This window comes from Schistocerca cancellata, chromosome 4 (genome assembly GCF_023864275.1).
Source record: "Schistocerca cancellata isolate TAMUIC-IGC-003103 chromosome 4, iqSchCanc2.1, whole genome shotgun sequence".
Lineage (NCBI taxonomy): Eukaryota > Metazoa > Arthropoda > Insecta > Orthoptera > Acrididae > Schistocerca > Schistocerca cancellata.
Genome location: NC_064629.1, coordinates 772,449,647 through 772,466,062, shown reverse-complemented (window position 1 = coordinate 772,466,062; position 16,416 = coordinate 772,449,647). Strand labels below are relative to the sequence as shown.

At 43.7% G+C, this 16,416-nt stretch overlaps 1 long non-coding RNA gene across 1 annotated transcript in view; it reads right to left on the bottom strand.

Annotated features, from left to right (window-relative positions):
* Nucleotides 1-1,244: 1,244 nt before the first annotated feature.
* The window catches only part of LOC126184585 (uncharacterized), a 63,753-nt gene continuing 48,581 nt past the window's right edge, over nucleotides 1,245-16,416 (bottom strand). The window contains exon 2 of the long non-coding RNA XR_007536846.1: nucleotides 1,245-1,525. This is a non-coding gene — a long non-coding RNA (uncharacterized LOC126184585). The remainder of the gene's footprint in view (nucleotides 1,526-16,416) is intronic.

The following is a 16,416-nucleotide window of genomic DNA, read 5'->3' as shown; positions in this document are numbered from 1 at the left end:
TTAATCCCATGAAACTTCGATTTATCTATGAGAATACTGTGATTCGCGCAGCCAAATACCTTAGACTGGTCGCATAAAACACCAGCCGGTGCTATTTTATAATTTAATGCTTGCAAAATTTAGTGAGTGAACATGTAAATGATATTCTCATTAGAGCAACTCTTCTGAAATCCAAACTGTGACTTGTTGAGAATATTATTGTTGCTCAGGCGAGATACTGTTCTAGAATACGTCACCACCTCAAAAATTTTGGAAATTGATGTTAGCAGTGAAACAGTTCCGCAGTTATTGATATCTCTCCTCTCAACTTTCTTAAAGAGGGAGGTTTGTCATAAAATACAGAGTTTAAGTAATGTCTTTTTGTACCTTCATTTGGGTACACGCAGCACCTAGGCTCGTTGAGTACAATCACTTCCATGGCTTAACACATCATTCTGCAATCCACATCTCCACACATTACATCTTATGTTGCCTAAAATGCTATCTTAAATGATGTCTTATAATTTCCTTGCTACCAAGAGAAATATTTCTTCCATTAAAAGATGTCTTAGTATTATACAAAATAAATTTAAATTAAATTAAAATACGCAGGAATGGAGAGAAAGACATAAAAAAACGTCAGTTACTTGCTCGCTTGGCTGTATTTAACCTCCTGTCCTCACGATATTCTCGTGGTACAGTTCTTACAGAACAGTTATGGACAATAAATGCAATGCTTTAAATACTAATCAACATGCGTACGATGCAGTAGGAATGACGTAAGTAGGCGAAAGTAAGTAGGGAATATTGATATGGTGACAGTTATGATTGTTTAGTATGACGATAGCAGTATGAGTGATATGTAATGGAATCCTATTCTTCAAGTTTCTAGTAGACGCAAAAAGTAATAATGACAGATACACTCCAATGGCGTTTTATGTAGCCAGATGATGATCGTATTGACCGACACTAGTAGCAAGTGGAATGTTGCTCATTTATCAGCTTCTAGTGCTTTACTAAAAACTGCTACAGTTAAAAATGTTTTACTTCTTCGATCAAAAATACAGAAGTGGATTCTGTAAATTACTGCAAACTGAATCAGAAACGTGAACAGCGATCAGCGCTAATTCTGTTAAGTCCAAGATCTTCGGAATCACTTGAGGCATGTTGTAAAAATTTCTTTGCTTCTTACTCTGCTCTCATAACCTTGTGTTTTTAAGTGTTGTGGCAAAAAGGATAAAGCAAGGTTTGGCATAATTTTACACTTTTCATTACAGTCACTCTCGTGTATTTCACATTTCGTATGACAGCATACAGTGGGAATTTCACAGACCCTTTCGTTTGTTTCTAAAGTCTTATATCACATTTTTCTTGTACACAAACATGCTTACACGGCAGCTCTTTCAAACTTTCGCGGATCGTTCTGAAATCCAGCGGGCTGCGCTTGTGGAGAAGGAAGAGTGCTTTGATGTGAGGTGTGAGGTGTCCCCTGCAACTTCAGACAGCCGCTGGTCAACGGCTGCTAGCTTCCGTTCGTTTGTCGCACCTGAAACACAACAAACCAAACGCACTTCAGTTCCGGTTCATTTATCTGGAACTGAATTCGTTTGTTACGCCATCGGCAAGAGCATGGAACGCAGTGCCTAGGTATTCACAAGCGCTAGCGGGTCAAACAACGTGGCGAGTGCATGATGTCAGTTAATGCATGGATATTTAACCAGATATAAAGTGAATTCCGCGTCGTGCAACAAACTCGAAACACAACTTGAAAGTAGGTCACACGTTCCATGTATATAGAAAATTAAGTACTATTTTCACACTTACTCCACATTTTTACAATTTATGACCCTAGCTTTTTGTAATCACGGTAGTTTTTGATAACAAGGGATCGTCTTTAAAATTCGAATACATTCGATACTTGCATTTATTTTAGTTTGGCTTTTTGCGTGAGTCATTTCTGTGGGCTGTTGAAGGGTGGATTAGTTCCACGGATAAAAATGCGTCTGTTTCCAGGTTCTAGAAGTCCGAAAATGTCTCAGACTGCAAGTTCCACGTAAACGCCGCCGCTAACGTGCTGCGTGTAAAAACGTTCTGGTTTCGAACGCGATGCACTTCACCCTAACTACAGTGATATCCGGAAGCGTGTTGCCGCTGCCGTGTTGATAGCACTCTACCAGACAGCATTGTTATCTACATACATATACACATTCCGCAAGCCACCACACAGTGCATGGCCTAGGGTACCTTTAGTATTGTTAGTCATGCCCTTTCCTGTTCCTCTAACAAATGGAGGGAAGGGAAACAACTGTTTATACATTTCAGTACGAAACTTGATTTTTGATTATCGATCCTCATGCGAGATGTATGCTGGTGAGAACAGGATTCTTCTGCAGTCTATCGCAAATGCCGGTTCTGTAAACTTTCTCCATAGTGTTTAGGGGAAAGAACTCCTTTTTCCTTCCACGGTTCCCGAGTTCACGAATCAATTCCGTAACACTTTGTGTTGATCGAACATACCGGTAAGAAATCTAGCAGCAGCGATATGTCATAACTGACAAACTCCGAATATGATGGTTTGACCGTAACTGCCGATTCCACTTCCACCATCAGAGGACTGTTTATAAAGAACTGAATATAAAGTTCAGCACGAAAATACTCAGTCACATACGACGAAGATTGTTCGAGTTCTTGCTCAGCCTCCCATCGAACAAATCTGGAATATACCAGGTCGCTAATGACTTCCTACTGCAACAATTGCTGACGCCTTACGGACTCGAATCAAGAATACTTTGAGGGAGACTTCCTCCTGTCACATCCAAGCCATTTTTGATTCTATGCCTGGGGATGTCCCTACATTCCTGACATGAGTAGGTATCGATACCTTTGTTTTGAAATCGTATCGATGTCAAGTATTCGATAATTTCCAATTAACGTAAGAAATTTCAGAATACTGCAATCAGGAGTATCGAATAGTGTCGAGGAAAATAATAATATTTTGATATTAGTTTAATGAGAGTTAAAATGCTTGTAGAGTATATACAGTAAGCAAGACCAAAATTTCAACGGCGAAAATTGTGCCATACTAGTAATGAATAATAGATTTCGGCAACATGTGAAAAAATATTAAGAATGTACCTAGTACTGTGGAAAGGTGGTTCAGGTATTGATGTTAAAGTCGATACAGTTCTTACAAAAACATATTCTGAGGCAAATTCTAAATGAATGGCAAAAAACTTATATCTGTACTTCACTTTCAAGGTTTTTATCTAATTTTATACCCAAATTTGTTATGAAAACATTCACTAATTTATCCATTTCTCCTGGTACTGTAAAAGAGTCTCAAGAAGAGCTTAAAAACACGCACGAAATCAGTAACTTGATACGTTGTTGATATCGATGTTTTCTTCCTGATTGATATAGATACCAAATATCGTATCTACTCTACAAGACCCAGTGATATAGATACCTGTACCAAATATCGTATCTCCAGTCACATTAATGTGAACGACTGCTGTGTTCGAGGTCAATATGCAATAACCACTCACGCACTACAGGTAGCAGCACTAGCAGTGGAGGTTATATTAGGTGTGTTGGGGGGGGGGGGGGAGGGGCGGGGATGAGCGTGGGGGGTGGGGACTCGGAAATCAGTACAGTCGTTGTCGCGATGCGGAAACGGAGCGATTTACCTGGCGTCCAAAAGGTCACGATCACTGGCTTTCGGGTCAGGGATGGGTCTATTTTCGGAACGGCTAACTCTGTAAACTGTTCGCATGCTGCCGTGGTTAAAGTATATCGTGTATGACAAAATGACGCTATCCAAAACCGGCGCCGAGGTTACAATGGTACACACACATACAGAATTAAAAGAATGTGAACTGGCGGATGAGCGCGCAACTGTTGGGCAACTGATCTTTCAGATGAACCAAGAGGCTACCAGCAGCGTCTACCCAACGACTATTTATCGAATGTTCCTGCCTATGGGCCTCCGCAGCAGGTGAATGGGTCATGCACCTATGCTGATTCTTGTTCATCGGCGACGTAGACTGGCATTTACACGCCAATACCACAACTGAAGGTCCAGTTGGTGGTGGCAGGTGATATTTTCAGACGAATCACGTTTTATGCTCCATCGGACTCAAAACCAACACCCTGCAACAATTTTCGGAAAGGTCTAGGACACAGGAGGGAGCGTTATGCTCTGAGGAATGTTTTCATGCATTCCCTAGGTGATCTCGTCCTTCTGAAAGGCGCAGTGGATCACCAGAAGTGTGCATTTATCCTTGGGAACCATTTCCATCCCCAAGTGCAGTTTGTTTCTCCTGGGCACCATGGCATATACCAGCAAGGCAATGCAACGTGTCATTCAGCTCGGATCGTACGTGCGTACCAGGATGAGTATGGCGTACTCTTCTGGCCATCAAAATCCCCGGATTTGAGCCCCATCGATAATCTGTACAACAACGTCGATCGGTCTGTTCACGCCATAGATCCCTCAACCGACGACCTTGCGCAGCTGGCCACGGCGCTAGGGTCTGAATGGCTCCACATCCCTGTTGATCAGCCAGTACTAGAAGGGTCTCGTTTGTGTCATGGCGCTTAGGACTGGTCAGTTTCTTCGCTTTGAGCAAACAATATCCAAGAAAACAAAAAGAATATTTACGATAAGTTAGCATGGGTTGACGGTTGTGTCACACACTGTCCACTCACATTAATGGGACCATCTACCACAACCTCATTGACTCTCTTCCCTCTCGTCTCGCAGCCGACCGCTCTGCAAAAGGTGGTTATTCAGGCTTTCGAGAGGTGGTCGCATTAATGTGACTGGACTGTGTATAACACAAGCGTCAATCCATGACAATTTAATGTAAATATTCTTTTTGGTTTCTTAGATACTGTTTTCTCAAAGTAAAGAAACTGACGAGTCCTAAGCGCCATGGCAAGTGATATATAACTACACAAACGAGACCCTTCTGGTACTGACTGATCACTTGGTCGAAAATACAGCTGATGAAGAATCAAATATCATCCCATTTGGTAATAGATGTAAACCAAGTTTCGTAATGCGACCTAAAGTCTGTTGGTACGGATACTGGCCTGTGATGTATGACATGCTATCTGATCCGAAGCATTCGGACACCTATTAGGGGACAATCATATGGGATGTGTCCACCTTTCGCCTTTACGACGGCTTGAATATACTGGGGACACTTTCAGTGAGGTGTCTGTGGAGGAATGCCAGCCTTTTACTCCTCAAGAGCATAAAGTGATGTTGGACGTTGGGGACTGGAGCGAAAGTGTTCCATTGGGTTCAGGTCGGGACACCGGGCAGGCCCGTCCATTTCAGGAATGTTTTTGTCCACAAACCACTGCCTCACAGATGCAGCTTTATGACCGGTGCATTGTCCTATTGGTACAAAAATGGTTCAAATGGCTCTAAGTACTATGGGACTTAACATCTGAGGTCATCAGTCCCCTAGAACTTAGAACTACTTAAACCTAACTAACCTAAGGACGTCACACACATCCATGTCCGAGGCAGGATTCGAACCTGCGACCGTAGCAGCAGTGCGGTTCCGGACTGAAGCGCCTAGAACCGCTCGGCCACAGAGGGCGGCCCTATTGGTACAGATAATCATCGTCTCCGAACGGTTCCTCTACAGTTTGCAGTATACGATGCTGTTAAAGGCGTTCATACCCTTCCGCACTTCGCGGTTTCTTAAGAGGAGTAAGAGGACCACATCCCAACCACACCCATGCTGTAACACCACCTCCTCCGTCTGTCAGCAGTGGGGCTACACATGATCCCAGGTAATGTTCTCCAGGTATTCGCCAAACCTAACCAGTTTTATTTGGTTACTGCTGGATATAATGTGATTCATCTGTCTAAATGACTCGTTCCCATTCATCCCCTGTCCAGTGACATCGCTCTTTACACCATGGCGAGCGTGGCTTAGCGTTGACTACAAAAATGTGCGGCTTATGAATAGCAGCTCGGCCGCCGTATTTAACTCTGTACTCACAGTCATTGTGCTAGCTGGACTTCTGGTAGACTTTGGAACTCACGAGTGACTGATTCCGCAGATTCCCTGCGATTTCTTATTTCCAGTATCCGATGCTCGACGGTCCCTGTCCGTCAGTGCATGAGGTTTGCCTGTCGTGGTTTAGCTGAGGTTCTTTCTTCCCATTACCATTTCACAATCAAAGCGCCAAAGGTCAACTTGGGTGGCTTTACAAGAGTGGAAATGTCCCTGACTGCTTTGTTACTCATGTGACATCCACTGACAAGCCCACGTTTGAAGTCACTGAGCTCTCTTGATCGACTCGCTTTGCTGTTACAGCATCTCTAGTGACAACACTATACTCCGCACCTCCTGTTATACTCGTGGATCCTCCTCTCGTTGTCAATTCCATATTGCTCTGGACTGTTTAGATACTTTTAATTCGACGATGAATTTGACAATTCCCCTTTATATTATTTATAGTATTTTATCTATGACTGCGTGTGTGGCCTCTGTCAGCATGTAAGTATATCATCATCATTATCTGCATGACATGTACATGTACTGGCTAATAGTGACAAAAAAGGTACATTTTATTCAAATAAGAGACAGCATACGCGTAAACGTGACATCTTTCAATCGAATATGGCCTGAGGGCCTGAGCTTAAGGAAAGCTGGCCGAGCGGTTCTAGGCGCTACAGACTGGAACTGCGCGACCGCTACGGTCGCAGGTTCGAATCATGCCTCGGGCATGGATGTGTGTGATGTCCTTAGGTTGGTTAGGTTTAAGTAGTTCTAAGTTCTAGGGGACTGATGACCTCAGAAGTTTAGTTCCATAGTCCTCAGAGCCATTTGAACCATTTGAACCATTTAAGGAATGCACTATTGTTAAATGCATTTGAAGTGCAGTTTTAGAATTCCTTTATTAGACCCGCTGCAGAGCCAAGGAAACTGGTACAACTACGTAATACCGTGTAGGGCCGGCGCGAGCACGCGGAAGTGCCGCAACAGGACCGGTCATGGACTCGACTGAACACCACGTTGCCAGGCATCCCAGATATGCTCAATAATGTTCATGTCTGTAGAGTTTGGTGGCTAGAACAAATGTTTCAACTCAGAAGAGTGGATCCTGAAGCCACTCTGTGGCAATTCTGGACGTGTGGGGTGTCGCATTGTCCTGCTGGAATTGCCCAAGTCCGTCGGAATGCACATTGGAAATGATTGGATGCGGTGATCAGACACGATACTTAAGTACGTGTCACCTGTCAGAGTCGTATCTAAACGTATCAGGGGTCCCATACCACTCCAACTGCACACACCCCACGCCATTACAGAGCCTCCACTAGCTTTAACAATCTCCTGCTGATATGCAGTATCCGTCGATTCATGAGGTCGTCTCCGTACCCGTACACGTCCCTCCACTCGATACAATTTGAAACGAGACTCGTCCTACGAGGCAAAATGTATCCAGTCATCAACAGCTCAATGTCAGTGTTGACGGGTCCAGGCGAGGCGTAAAGCTTTGTGTCTTGCAGTCATCAAGGGTACACGAGTTGGCCTTCGCCTCCTACAGCCCATATCGATGATATTTCGTTGAATGGTTCGTATGCTAACACTTTTCGATAGCCCAGCATTGAAATTTGCAGCAGTTTCCTGAATAATTGTACTTCTGTTACGTTGAACGATTCTCTTCAGTTATCGTTCGTCCCGTTCTTGCAGGATCTCTTTCCGGCCGCAACGTTGTCAGAGATTTGATGTTTTACCGGATCCCTGATATTCACGGTACACTCGTGAATTGGTCGAATGTGAAAATCCCCACTTCATGGCTACCTCGGAGATTCTGTGTCCCATCGCTCGTGCACCTACTATAACACCACGTTCAAACTCACTTAAATCTTGATAACGTGCCATTGTAGCAGCAGTAACCGATCCAACAACTGCGCCAGACCCTTGTTGTCTTATATAGGCGTTGCCGACCTTAGCTCCGTATTCTGCGTGTTCACATATCTCCGTATTTGAATACGCTTGCATATACCATTTTCTTTTGCGCTTCAGTGTATAACGAACTGATTATGCATATCCGAATCGAAAAGCCACGAATATTTGTAATAAATATCGTCATAATATAACATTCGTTTAGATTCACGTTCGTAAGTGTTACAGGAAGCCCTTGAAACTGACAAAAATGCTTAAAGTGGAGGGCAACTGAAGACAAAACCACCTCTGTCATACCGTAAATGCTCAGGTTACGAAAGGTGATAGGAAATTAGACGATTTCACGGGAGTCTAGTTAAACTCTCCGTCTCTCAGTATAAGAAACAACAGGAAAGTGTCCAATAAATAAATAAATGATAATCATTACGAGGAAATTAGTGTCACGAGAAGTTTTATCAGTATTCACAGCGGCTGAACGATGATTAGTGGTGGAGCCCTCATCAAGATCGGCTATCTCTCTTGTCGGGACGCAGCGACGTCTCAATTTTTACGGTTTGCGGAGACAAATGGCCACATCAATAAGGCAGCGGGCCGAACCGGCGCGGGGCATAACATATTCACGAAGATGAATCAATTTGTCTAGCGTGCGAAAGCTCTCACGTGGCTGCAGGAGTCGCTGACAAATTGAGCGCAGGTGGCGCGCGACGTTTTCGAGCAGTTACGTCTGCCGTGGCAAGCGTTACGCGACGTGCGACGTGCACTCCGCGACTTCTGAATGAGAGCGGCGTGCGACTCCACAAGACAAATGCTGCGCTCGTGACAATGAATAACGATGCCCCGCCGTTACGTGAAAGCAGAGCTTCCGCCGCAGCCGGAGCAGGAAAAAAGGCACGAAACGACCGGGCGACATGCGTTAGCAATACTTCCGTGCGTGTTGCTATAGTTACAATTTCCTGTACATCGTACGTGACCCTACGCTACAGTCCATGGATCGGGTACCTATGAGCTGGGTGTATAAACACAGGCATCTGAAACCTTAGGAATGTATTCTTGACGTCAAAACCTTATACCCTCGTGATGACTGGGTGTTGTGTGCTGTCCTTAGGTTAGTTAGGTTTAAGTAGTTCTAAGTTCTAGGGGACTGATGACCATAGATGTTAAGTCCCATAGTGCTCAGAGCCATTTGAACCATTTAACCTTATATAAAGTTCGAACGATCGTGTGTCCGAAATTCCTTCGCTAGAGAGGTACGAAAGGATTTCACTGTAGTGACTGCTGCTTATGAAATTTACTTCAGATATGTATTTTTCTCACTTTCTTGTTTACTGTTGACATGACATTTGTTTTGTTTAGTGTGTTTGTCGCTTATTGTGTATTAGAGTAGCTTCCACCGTAACACATCACTTGTGCAAGAACATTTGTACGACTACACCAACGCTTGGAAGAGACAGGCTCATGTGGTAAAAGAGATGGAGATGGTGGAGACAGATGCTATGTACGAACGCCTGAACTTGAAGAACGAGTTCTTCGTTCTGTGGGTGAAATGTCTTCAGCTAGTGAAAACAAAATTGCAAGAAGGGGAGGCGTTATTCCCATCAACATCTGATACATTGTGCATGAAATCCTCTGTATTTATAGTTTGACAATTATTGAACTATACGAAAAAAACGTAAATTAGTTACAAACTACGGCGTACACACACTTTATTAAACATGTAAACGTCACTACACGTATTCGGATTTAGGTTAGCGAATGTCTGCGTAATCTGCTGAAGCGTCGGAAAATCGATGCTGTCGATGACCTCCTGAATGACTGTTTTCGGCTCAGAAATGTTTTGGGGCTATTGCTGTAATCCTTGTCTTTAACACAGCCTCACAAAAGACGTCACGTGCGTTCAGATCCGGGGAATATGGTGGCCAATCGAGGCCAATGACAGTGGCCTCTGGGTACCCCAGAAACAGAATGCGCGGTCCCCAAAGTGCTCCTCCAGGACATCAAACACTTTCCTGCTTCTATGGGATCGACCTCCATCTTGCATGAACCATATTTTGTCGAAATCAGGGTCACTTTGGATAATGGGGATGGAACCATCTTCCAGAACCTTTACGTACCGTTCGGTAGTCACCTTACCATCACCAGATGAGAATGAAGAAACTTATCGATAGCGAAATGTGGATTCTCAGTTTCCCAAATGCAACAAATTTTGCCTGTTGAAGAACCCGTCCAAATGAAAGTGGGCTTCGTCGCTTACTAATTCCCATTACGCCTCGCGGCCAACCGTGCAGTTTGAACGCCCTAAGGCAAACCTTTCAGAAGTTATGACGAACAAAGATCAATAACTATCGCCCTCTACTATCGCCTTCAACGGATGCAAGAACTGAATGAGGCAGACTTTCAGGCAAGAATAACTTTGTCAACACACTTTAGAGCACTGTGCTGTGTTCCTCCAGTTCTTAGATTGGTGTCATCGAAAGAACAAGGTGCCAAGGCAGGAATGGTATCTCGCGACGAAACCACAAGTAAGCATAGTCGTCGACTCAGCGACGCATGTGCGGAGTCGGATTAGACACGCCCATAAGTGTTTCCTTACGTCACCGCATCAACATGCTTGCTTACGTCTGAGAACAGTGCCGCTCAACTCCGTCAGCAATCATCGTCGAAGACGACAGCATCGTCTCTCAACCGAGCGAGCAGTGCGACATTTGTGTTAAGCGGAACACTGCATAGATATTTATCGTCAACAGTACTGTGTGATAAGAGACTAGTATCTTTCCCTGTATCAAGTGATGCGTTATTGTTCAGTGACAGTAATAAATTCCCATGGCATTCCGATGGACATGGATTGTTACAGTGTTGAACATCTTGGTCTAGTTGTAATTAAGTTCAAAAAATGGTTCAAATGGCTCTGAGCACTATGGGACTTAACATGTGAGGTCATCAGTCCCCTAGAACTTAGAACTACTTAAACCTAACTAACCTAAGGACATCACACACATCCATGCCCGAGGCAGGATTCGAACCTGCAACCGTAGCAGTCGCGCGGTTCCAGACTGAAGCGCCTAGAACCACTCGGCCACAATGGCCGGCTGTAATTAAGTGTTTTAGTATTTTATGTCTCGTAGTATCAATTCGGCCTCCTCAAGGAGTAAAGCTAAAGACCCACCACTGCACCGACAACTTATTTCATTCTGTACAACACTTAGCATGTAATTTATTTACTGATGAGGTTGGCCTTTTAACTGAGGGGATGTTCAGTTAAAGTAATAATCACATCTGGATTTACGAAATACCTCATGAACTGCGACAAGACAGACATCAACAGATGTTAGCGTCAATGTGTGGATTGGAATCATTCATGATCATGTCGATGGGCCCTAAATCTTTCCACAACGTGTCACTGGACATATGCATCTACATTTCCTCAGACATTAATTGTATAATTTACTTGATGATCCATCTCAACACGTCGTCCAATGAATGTGATTTGTGCACGATGTGGTGCACCTCCATTCACAAGGATAGTTCGCCAGTATCTCGATATTCAGTTCCTGAACAGGTGGATTGTTCGAGGGCAACCATTGCATAGCCTGTCCGCCAGATATGAATCCAGTGGATTTTTTTTTTCTTTGAGGATATTTAAAATGCTGCTTGTGTTCAACTCCCGTACCCAATATCGATCTTCTGAGTAAGTGCATCCACAACGAATTTGACCAAAATGCAATATAGGGGAGGTTTTTCACAGCTTACGACAAAGTATGGAACGTAGGTTCAGAGGACGCATGGAAGCAGAAAGTGGTCCATTCGAACAATTTTTGTAAATGTAAATGTGTTTGGTAAATGTATGGTTTTTCTGTCATGAATAATAAATCCTTTCATACATTCCTCACGATGGACTTTTGGAGACATATTTGGTAAATGTATGGTTTTTCTGTCATGAATAATAAATCCTTTCATACATTCCTGACGATGGACTTTTGGGGACATATCCATATGAACTTTTTGTAATATTTTGCTGTCAATAATAAATCACTAAGTGTCCGACACACGTTGCCACACACCTTGTATAATGTGGAATATGTATAGTCACTTTTCAGGCTTTCCAGACGGACCTGTTGCAAATACACCTCTCGGGTTTGCCGACGAATCATATTGTGCAAATCGCAGAATATTTCATCGATGCAACTGCTCGATATATTCAGGTGATGGGCGTTGCTGCTGTCACTGCTGCAGGACGCAACTAATAATGACGAGGCGGTGTCGAAATTTGTTTAGGCCAGGAACAGGCAACACGCGTGTGGGAGAGGAGGAAACTGCGAGCGTCATCCTGCGCAGGGCCCATGGATTCATGAGGTTGTCTCCATACTCGTACGCGTCCACCAGCTCGATACAATTTGAAATGAGACTCGTCCGACCAGGCAACATGTTTCCAGTTATCAACAGGCCAATGTCAGTGATGACGGGCCCAGGCGAGTCATAAAGCTCTGTGTCGTGCAGTCGTCAAGGGTACAAGAGTGGGTCTTCGGCTCCAAAAGCCCATATCGATAATGTTTTGTTGAATGGTTCTCACGCTGACACTTGTAGATGGTCCAGCTTTGAAATCTACAGCTGGTTGTGGAAGGGCTGCATTTCTGTCACGTTGAACTATTCTCTTCAGTCGTCGTTGGTCCCGTTCCTGCAGCATCTTTTTCCGGCCGCAGCGATGTTGAAGATTTGATGTTTACCGGATTCCAGATATTCACGGTACACTCGTGAAATGGTCGTATGGGAAAATCCACACGTCGTCGCAACCTAGGTGATGCTGTGTCCCATCCTGATAACCTGCCATCGTAGCAGCAGTAACCGTTGTAACACATGTTGTCTAATATAGGCGTTGCCGACCGCAGCGCCGTGTTCTGGCTCTGAGCACTATGCTACTAAACTTCTGAGGTCATCAGTCGCCTAGAACTTAGAACTAATTAAACCTAACTAACCTAAGGACATTACACACATCCACGCCCGAGGCAGGATTCGAACCTGCGACCGTAGCGGTCACGCGGTTCCAGACTGAAGCGCCTTTAACCGCACGGCCACACTGGCCGGCGCCGTGTTCTGCCTGTTTACATATCTCTGTATTTGAATACGCATGCCTATACCAGGTTCTTTGGAGCTTTAGTGTATTTTCTATGTGGAAACTCTGTGTGACGTGACAAAAGGGTGTAAACTGAAAGAAAAATGGCAGGCAGTCGAAAGTCGTATTGGCTTATATTCAGGTGGTTGAAATACGTCTTACACATTGCATACCACTGTGCGCAGATACACTGTTACGAGCTATGGAGAGAGTTTGAATCCTCACTGGGGCAGGACGTGATTTTCCTCTTAATTTTCCGTTGTAAACATAAACATTGTAGGGACGGGTGAAGTCTGCACAAGTTTACCAAGTTAAAAGATACGTCCATACGTTACTTGCTGCAGTGAATTAAATACATTGAGAATATAGGACTCTACGAAATAGAAATTAGAGAGCATGAGCAGCCATCATCTATGCCTCAAAATTTTATAATGAAGCTTGTCATGGGGTATTCACACGAACATCGAATCAAGCAACAACTCAGACGCAATTCCCACCCACAGCTCATAGCTGGTAGCGGTTTTTCCTTTAATTTATAATGCTTGAAACACATAGTCCAAGATGCTACTCCAGGCGGGTGTAAAATGAATATGCGCAACGGAAAATACTGAACCCGAAATTGAAGATTTGGCCCTGTCTGACTACTCCCTGAAGCAGATCTTAGGATCTCTTAATGGTGAGATTATCTCCTCCTTCTTGCTCTTTAACATATAAATTACAACAGAAACATAAATGAATGATAAGGGAACTAGTAACTGCAAATGATAAATGCTGTTTCTGCTTCTACATTTATTGTGGATTAAAACCCCTTTATATGTTATAAATGTTTATATATCAATGTCCAATGGATATAAAGAGATACAAATGGATTTCCTAACTAATATGATTGATAAATTGCCCAAATCTACCCCTTTTTTATGGCTACACGATCTAATATAAATAACGCGAGATGACTGACATTACCTATGTACCCAACACTAGAAGACACTACTTTCAAAGATGATCTACAGTGGTGTCAACCTCAGTGAAAATAAAATTTACTTGATCACAGCTGTTTAACTTTATAGCAATAATAAGCCAAAGCAATTAACAATATCACTGTATATAGTGCATCCGGTGCGTCGGAGTGTTGGTTCTTGTACACGTCTGTGACAACGGAAGAATTTCAGGCACAAATTATATATATATAAAAAAAAAGTCATTCAAACACTAGGACGGCAGAAGACGGTCCTCTGACTAGTATAACCTAATACTGTCTTCTCCTCTCTGAGTTCTACAGAAGAGAAACTCGAACTCCCAACCACAAGGACGGAGTTCTGATAACGTCTCAGCGTGAGTATAGGCGGAAGAAGTACTGTCAAACACTGAACGCTGCGTACCCAACGACAACTCCCTACCCGGAGGCGAAGTCCAGATAAAATCACCTGAGACCAAAGACAACAAGTTCATCTTCTGTAGCAACAATGCTGATACTGAGCGACCATCAGACACGGATGCTCAGAATGGAAGACCTCTTTCTCTCCACTGCTGGTTTCCCAGCAAAGCTCGGCTCCCCTCCCTCGTAACTGCAGAAGACTAATAATATTCTCAAAACCACGGAATATTCTCCCTCTCTACAGATTCTTCCGAACGCCGGCCAACCATATTTTAGTCTTTTGTCGTTCAGTGCGGAAAGTTTTCGGGGAAGTACCTATATCCGTTAATTAGGAATTCATGCAATGGTACGCTTCTCAGAGTAAAAATCCTCGGAAATAACCCAGCCTGCATGATTTCCAAGGTAACGCCTCCTTGTTCCTCTCTGCTGTGTCCAAGATTTTCATAGTTTCCTGTTATCCTTCCGGCCTGGCTACAATATTGGCCAGCCGCCACTCTATTGCGATTTAGCGCTCAGGTGCCCCGACCGTCCGTCTTGGGATACTTCCTGTTTTTAGCAGGACCAACACAGCTGTGCGGGCTTTTCCATCCAGGGCCTGAGTAACGCCTGACTTTTCATTTCCTCTAGCGTTCCAACCTCTGCTGATCTCGGCAATAATTCATTACGCCATTTTGATAGTAAAGAAATCAATCCATCACCTTTCATGCAGTAAGCGTTAGCAACTATTTAAAAGGTGTACGTGACGATGTCAGTCTTCTTTAAATATTCTTATATACGATGTAAAACCTATCAAACGATATCCAATTCCAGTTTTAAATTACGCCAAGGTATGTAGATAAGTGATTGTAAGGTGCGAAATTATAGCCACCTTACAATAGTTCTTCCCCACATTTGGTTCAAAAGGGTTCAAATTGCTCTGAGCCCTATGGGACTTAACATCTGAGGTCATCAGTGCCCTAGAACTTAGAACTACTTAAGCCTAACTAGCCTAAGGACACCACACGCATCCATGCCCGGGGCAGCATTCGAAACTGCGATCGTAGCGGTCGCACGGTTCCACACTGAAGCGTCTAGAACCCCCGGCCACACCGGCCGGCCTTCCCCACATTTATAGAAGTCTCTGTGCTACATTCAATACGACTGCTAATCAGATTCCTACAGTTCGATGAAATGGCTGCATTGCTGTATCAAGAACATTTCGATTTTTAGTGATCACCAAAGTCTTCGAAACCTCAAAAATGAACTATATATTGCCTCAGGTATAACTTCAGCCTTTCACCTTGTACAGCCTTTAATGATTTTACGTTCGAGGAATAACATAGAACAAATTCGTTTACTCTAACGATTGCCTAGGCCATGAGACTAGACAGAGTGGGAAAACGGAAGCACTTCTAACAGCAAACTACACCTTAATCAACTTCTGATTTCCAGTGTGGTTATTAACATTAAGACCCACAAAACCTGATCTTCCCATAATGCGGTGCACGACCATATACGGTAGCAGATACCAATCATGGGATTGTCTGCGAAATTCACCTGTGACACACAAATTTTCCAAGAAGTTAGAAGCAAACCACACAGAAGAAACTACAGTCTTCTAAATCTAAATTGTGTAGCAGGTAGCAGGTGACATATCGACATAATTTTGTTGAAGTGGTCTCAATATTTTTTACACTTATAGAGGCGTCCCGTCCCTTAGGGACTATGGATCTTGCCGTGGTGGGATGCCTTGCATGCCTCAACGATACAGATAGCCGTATTGTAGGTGCAACCATAACGGAGGGGTATCTGTTGAAAGTCCAGACACACGTGTGACCCCTGAAGAGGGACAGCAGCCTTTTCAGTAGGTTAATGGGCAACAGTCTGGATTACTGAGTGATATGGCCTCGTGATATCAGCCAACATGGCCTTGCTGTCCTGATACTGCCAACGGCTGAAAGCAAGGATAAACTAGAGCAGTAATTTTTCCCGAAGACATGCAGCTCTACTGTATGATTAAATGGTAATGGCACCCTCTTGGG